General features: G+C 44.5%; 1 protein-coding gene across 1 annotated transcript in view; it reads left to right on the top strand.

Annotated features, from left to right (window-relative positions):
* Window positions 1-344: 344 nt before the first annotated feature.
* Window positions 345-6,424, top strand: part of LOC114572632 (acylphosphatase-2-like) — a 44,784-nt gene continuing 38,704 nt past the window's right edge. Inside the window, exon 1 of the mRNA XM_028604336.1 lies at window positions 345-501. The gene's annotated coding sequence lies outside the window, so the exon portion shown is untranslated. The remainder of the gene's footprint in view (window positions 502-6,424) is intronic.

Genomic DNA, 6,424 nt, shown 5'->3' with positions numbered 1-6,424 from the left:
CTAATAGTCTCTTGAAATTAATGACTTTTTTTTTTTTGTCTTTTTTTACAGACCAGATTTTGTGTATCTTTGATCAAGATCAAGACTTTAGAGCAGTGGTCTTCCACGTTTTGTGTGTGTGTGTGTGTGTGTGTGTGTGTGTTCTTTTAAATAATTATGCCCGGTGGCGGGGTCTGTCACCCAAAAAACGAGGAATAAATAATAATAATAATGATAATAAAAAAAAAATAATAATAACAAGAACTCCAAGCTGAGGGAGGGAGAGAGGGAGGGAGAGAGGGAGGGAGGGAGTCCCAGTGGATGAATGAAGACAGTGGACAGGGACTTACTTCCTGTCAAAGCAGGTTAAGAGCAAGGCTTCCTGTACTGAACCGCAGTAACTGCCTCTTGAGGAGTACAGTGCATGGAGGAGATGGGCCCGGGTCTTCCGTGGTGGCGATATTATTACAGGCTGAATCAGCGCTGCTTCTGATGCTGCGTTCAAGACACAATTTTTAACCTGTAAGTTATGACTTCAAGTCACGACTCACGACTTGGTAGCGTTCCAGGCAAAGTCACGACAAAGTTAGCTAGCGGCTACCTAATGCTGACGTTAGCTAGCGGCTACCTAACGTTGACGTTAGCTAGCGGCTACCTAACGCTGACGTTAGCCAGCGGATACCTAACGCTGACGTTAACTAGCGGCTACCTAACATTGACGTTAGCTAGCGGCTACCTAACGTTGACGTTAGCTAGCGGCTACCTAACGCTGATGTTAGCTAGCGGCTACCTAGCGCTGACGTTAGCTAGCGGCTACCTAACGTTGACGTTAGCTAGCAGCTACCTAACGCTGACGTTAACTAGCGGCTACCTAACGCTGACGTTAACTAGCGGCTACCTAACGTTGACATTAGCTAGCGGCTAACTAGCGCTGACGTTAGCTAGCGGCTACCTAGCGCTGACGTTAGCTAGCGGCTACCTAACGTTGACGTTAACTAGCAGCTACCTAACACTGACGTTAGCTAGCGGCTACCTAACGTTGACGTTAGCTAGCGGCTACCTAACGCTGACGTTATCTAGCGGCTACCTAACGCTGACGTTAGCAAGGGGGTGAGCTTCGCTTCAGAACTCGAACCTCCTATGGCGCCATTTTGATGCTACAAAGAGATCACCTCCCGTTAGCATCCCATTGACTTCCATTCATGTTGACGTCACTTTGACAGCGAATAACTTTACATCTGAAGCGTTTAAAGACTCTATTTGTCTGTTGTTTATTTCTAAAGAAACACGACGATGTATAAAAGGCTCCATTACCTTGTACCTTGTTATGGCTCCGTAGCAGACGCTTTTATAAAAATAGGCTAACGATTGGGTCATAACCACGAGACTTACTACTACCACTACGCTCTCCGTCTCTGTAAGATTGGGAATGATTGAGATTTCTCTCGGCACAGCTACCAGAAGACTTCACACTTTCGGACAGGTTGCTCACGTCACATCTACGTCTTCAAGCTCAGTTGGAGGCTGCCATTGACATATATATAATGGACCAATAGACTCCGTTGCTCTGGACGGAGACCAGTGAAGGATGTTAGAAGCACTTTTCCGGTGATCTCTTGCTTTACTGAGCAGTCTCCAACTGACAGAGACAACGTAGATGTGACGTGAGCAACGTGTCTGAAAGTGTGAAGTCTTCTGGTAGCTGTGAGAGAGAAATCTCAATCATTCCCAATCTTACAGAGACGGAGAGTGTAGGTATATGTAAGGAGATAACATAGACACAGGCTAATTACTGATCACTAACATGCTAGTTAACATTAGTAATTAAACCTAAACAGCTAATGGAAGTCCAAACTGCCTGTGAGCTTCTCCTGTACTATACGGTAATTCCTCTACTGTGTGACAGTAAGTCTCGTGGTTATGACCCAATCGTTAGCCTATTGTTATAAAAGCGTCTGCTACGGAGCCATAATGTGAGCTACAAGGTAATGGAGCCTTTTATACATTGTCGTGTTTCTTTAGAAATAAACAACGGACAAATAGAGTCTTTAAACGCTTCAGATGTAAAGTTATTCGCTGTCAAAGTGACGTAAAAAAAAATGGTGGTCAGTGTAATGCTAACAAGAGGTGATCGCTTTGTAGCAACAAAATGGCGCCATCGGAGGTTCGCGTTCTGAAGCGGAGGCTGCTCAGTAACGCTCAGCCAGCACCGGAAAAGAGACTTCTGATATCCTTCACTGGTCTCAGACCAGAGACACGGGGTCTATTGGTCCAATATATATACTGTCTATGGGTGCAACGCAGCATAACTGCTAAAAGGACTTTTTCACATCTTCCACTGTAGAGGAACAGAGGCATCAGAAGGCTAGGGAGCAATCGGTGCTCCGATGCAGACAGGTAGCCTTCAGGTAAAAAATTTTCATGCTTCTGATTGGCCAACGTGGCGCTATGGTTAATGTTATATCACCCCCTGTTGGTGTGGCTCTTCACGGCGCTTTAATGTGTTTTTGCTTTTTCATTCGGACAGAAAACTTCTTCGAGAAAGGACGAAAAAGCCCCATTTAAAAAAATAAATAAATACTTGTATGTGTGGACGAGCCCTCAGCTCAAATAAATTGTATTTGACTGGTCTAAATATTTGTTTATATAAAAAGTAAAAGTTCATCCCACTGTGACACACACAGAGAGACACACAGACACACACAGACACACACACACACAGTGTGAGAGAGAGACACACACACACACATATATACACACACAAACACACACTCACAGGCTTCCCGTGTCCTGTTTGGACTCTGAGGAGTCAGACACCAACTGACCAGACAAATGTTCTTTTGCTTTTTCTCCCAAACACTGCCGCTGGCTATCACTCAGCTGTGTGTGTGTGTGTGTGTGTGTGTGTGTGTGTGTGTGTGTGTGTGTGTGTGTGTGTGTGTGTGTGTGTGTGTGTGTGTGTGTGTGTGTGTGTGTGTGTGTGTGTGTGTGTGTGTGTGTCGGTTATTGCCCACCCTGCAGGTTTGTGTGTATTGTAGCGGCCCACTGCTCCTGTGTCCTTTGATTAAGGTCAATTTGGTAACCGGGGTTGGCAACACATCCTCACAGACACACACACACACACACGTACACAACGCCTCATTCATTCATGCATCCGTCCTAAATGAATGTGTGTGAATGCTTCATGACAAAAGGAATAATGGGAGGTTTTAGACGAGTGCAAAATGTTAATATTAAGGGTTTATCATTGTTTTCACAACTATCTTTTTATGGATGATGGTTACAAATGAAATCTTATTTGTTAAAAACATTTTGACGGAGCAATTTTAATATGTAATTATGTTAAAAACATGAGACTAAAGGTGGTTTGAAGCCTATACGTAAGTTGCCAAAGCAAGTAGCCAAGTCCATTTCCAAGAAAAAAGGTTTACGTTGTCAGACTCCGTTCTCTTCGGGAAAACATCAACAAACTGAGCGAGCTACACGTGTTGTGGCAAAATGTGATAAAATCGGTTTTAATGAGTTATGGGAAATATACAATGTACAACAAATATGATACTAGATAAAACATGGTATGTATTTTGCTTGAAATAAGGAAAGATCTAGCCTAGAAATCTAGACGCACCCTAGCGGCAGCAAATGTAATTTGCAGCCAGGTGGAGGTCTAGCAACTCTCCGTTGACTTGCGAGCTGGAAAAACCAAACTCTGGTCAGGCCAATCACATCGTGTATAGAGTGGGTGGGCGGGGCTTATGGCTACTGCTGCTGCTGCTGTTCAGCTGAGTTCAGCTTTTCTTTGAGAAAAGAACAAAGAACGGCACTGAAGTCATTCTTAAAAAAGGAAGATGTGTTCAGAGTTTTTCTGACCGGATACGGGAAAAGTTTAACCTATCAACTAGCTTCTCTTCCTTCTTCGTTGCTCTGATTGGTTGTAGCGCTATCCTGTTGCGTGCGGAGAGAATTTGAAAGACAACCGTTTATCCCGCCCCTCGGATTGAGTCCTGACCAATGGGGTGTTCCCTGACCTCAACATCTAGATGTGGGTCTGGCTTGTCAGGCTCGGAAAGACCTTCTTCCTCCTCAGATCACCTTCAGTTGTCGCTATGCAGCCGCAACAGCTACGGATGGCTCACCGCTGTATAGCCGCGAAAGCCACCAAGCTAACGCCTTAAGCATAGGCGTTCAAAATGCAATATCAGCTAGATGACTTCATCTCGTGGAAAATCCCCCCAAAAAGATGGTCTTCAGATTTAAAGTGCCCATATTATAAAAAAAATCCCTTTTTCTGGGATTTGGGGTGTTATTTTGTGTCTCTGGTGCTTCCACACACACACATACACACTTTGAATTAATCCATCCATGGTGTTCTGAGTGAGATCTGGTTTCTGAATGTGTCCTGCCTTCAGTCTCCTGGTGAGCTGGTCAACATCTGCACGGCTTTCTACGTCACTAGCTGAGACAAGGGGCCTAGGGGGCTAACCGTTAGCATGATAGCTCGTCCTCAATGGCAAAACACTGCTACGACACACACGAGTTCACCCTAATCTACAAAATAAATTGTATAGAACTACTTCCATGTCCCTGTTCTGCAGGTACTCCACGCTAAGTGTGCGTCCTCGTTTAGAAGAAGTCTCCCGGCTAATCTTGCCTTGTTACTGACTGAAGTTGGAGAAACAGCTAGCTAGCTCATGTAGTCTTACCTATCTACTGAGCATGTAGTCCTCACCTAGCTACTGAGCATGTAGTCTTACCTAGCTACTGAGCATGTAGTCTTACCTAGCTACTGAGCATGTAGTCTTACCTAGCTACTGAGCATGTAGTCTTACCTAGCTACTGAGCATGTAGTCCTTACCTAGCTACTGAGCATGTAGTCCTTACCTAGCTACTGAGCATGTAGTCCTCACCTAGCTACTGAGCATGTAGTCTTACCTATCTACTGAGCATGTAGTCCTCACCTAGCTACTGAGCATGTAGTCTTACCTAGCTACTGAGCATGTAGTCTTACCTAGCTACTGAGCATGTAGTCTTACCTAGCTACTGAGCATGTAGTCTTACCTAGCTACTGAGCATGTAGTCTTACCTAGCTACTGAGCATGTAGTCCTCACCTAGCTACTGAGCATGTAGTCTTACCTAGCTACTGAGCATGTAGTCTTACCTAGCTACTGAGCATGTAACCTAGCTACTGAGCATGTAGTCCTTACCTAGCTACTGAGCATGTAGTCTTACCTAGCTACTGAGCATGTGCGACTGACAACAAAGATGTTACAGAAGTTGAGATGTCTCACTCTGTAGCTAAAACAGAGAGCTCAACACACAGGGTGAAAAGAGGAGCTGCAGCAATGGGCAGTACAACAAAAATAAGGTGTTTTTTGAAAATTAAACCTTGTAAACCTATTCTGATCATCTCAAATTACAATTATGAACCTGAAAATGAGCAGAATATGGCCACTTTAAAAGTAGCCAATTTAAGTTTTACACGTGTGTTGTGAAGGTGATCATTGGAGCTCTCCTCAGGAGGAGAGACTCTTTTGGACGATATAAGGCGAAGCTAGACAGAGGAATCTTTAGCTTTCCGGTACTTGCTCGGGTACGAAGCGCATTAAACTCTCCTTTTCACATCTGACTCTGACTCTGCGTGGATTTTCTGAGACCTTGTTTTGGGACTTTTTCAAACTTTGAAGAGAATTTGAAGACAAGTTTACAAAAAGTGCAGCTGGTCATAAGGTCTTCGCCTATAAATCTGGACAACACACGCTGAAAATGTTGAGTTTTCAAGAAAGTTTAGACAGGCAGGTCTGCTCGGTTCTTTCTAGGAATGATTGTAAAGATTAACAAAGAATATGTTTAGGGCGTTTCCTCTCTAACTGGGAGGTTTTGGGAACGATTGGTGGGATACACTGGTAAGAGCCAATGAGGTTTAACCATGTATCAGCTCATTTAAATAGCTCACGTTACTGTATTGTGTCAAGAGTTAACTACATCTCATATTGGATGTGGAGTTTTCTTTAGCTGGGTGCAAATGTTCCTTCCAGAGAATATTTAGCAGAGCCACTGTCGCTGCGTCCAGAGCTCAGCGCCGCCCAAGACCGATTGTGATTGGTTTAAAGAAATGCAAAACAACCCAGAGGTTTTTTTCCCTATCCCAGAATGCATCTGTGGTGTATCCAGACCTTCCTCCACAGCGCTGTGGAGATAGAGCTGGCTATGCGAGACTAATCAGCGTAACGAGAGGCCGGCCGGTCAGATGGCTCAGAGATAAGACTGTGGCTGTGTCTCAAACTGCACACTTCTGTCAGTATACTGCTAATGTGCACTGACCACTTCCTGCCGTAGTGACCACTTCCTGCCGTAGTGACCACTTCCTGCCGTAGTGACCACTGTGGATGGTCAGTGTCGTCCCAAACGGACCACTTACGTTAAAACACTTGCCGGAAATAACGAGCG

The sequence above is a fragment of the Perca flavescens genome, chromosome 17 (assembly GCF_004354835.1).
Source record: "Perca flavescens isolate YP-PL-M2 chromosome 17, PFLA_1.0, whole genome shotgun sequence".
NCBI classification, from domain to species: Eukaryota; Metazoa; Chordata; class Actinopteri; order Perciformes; family Percidae; genus Perca; species Perca flavescens.
The sequence above is the reverse complement of the archived record's forward strand: the minus strand, read 5'-3'. Positions and strand labels throughout refer to the sequence as shown.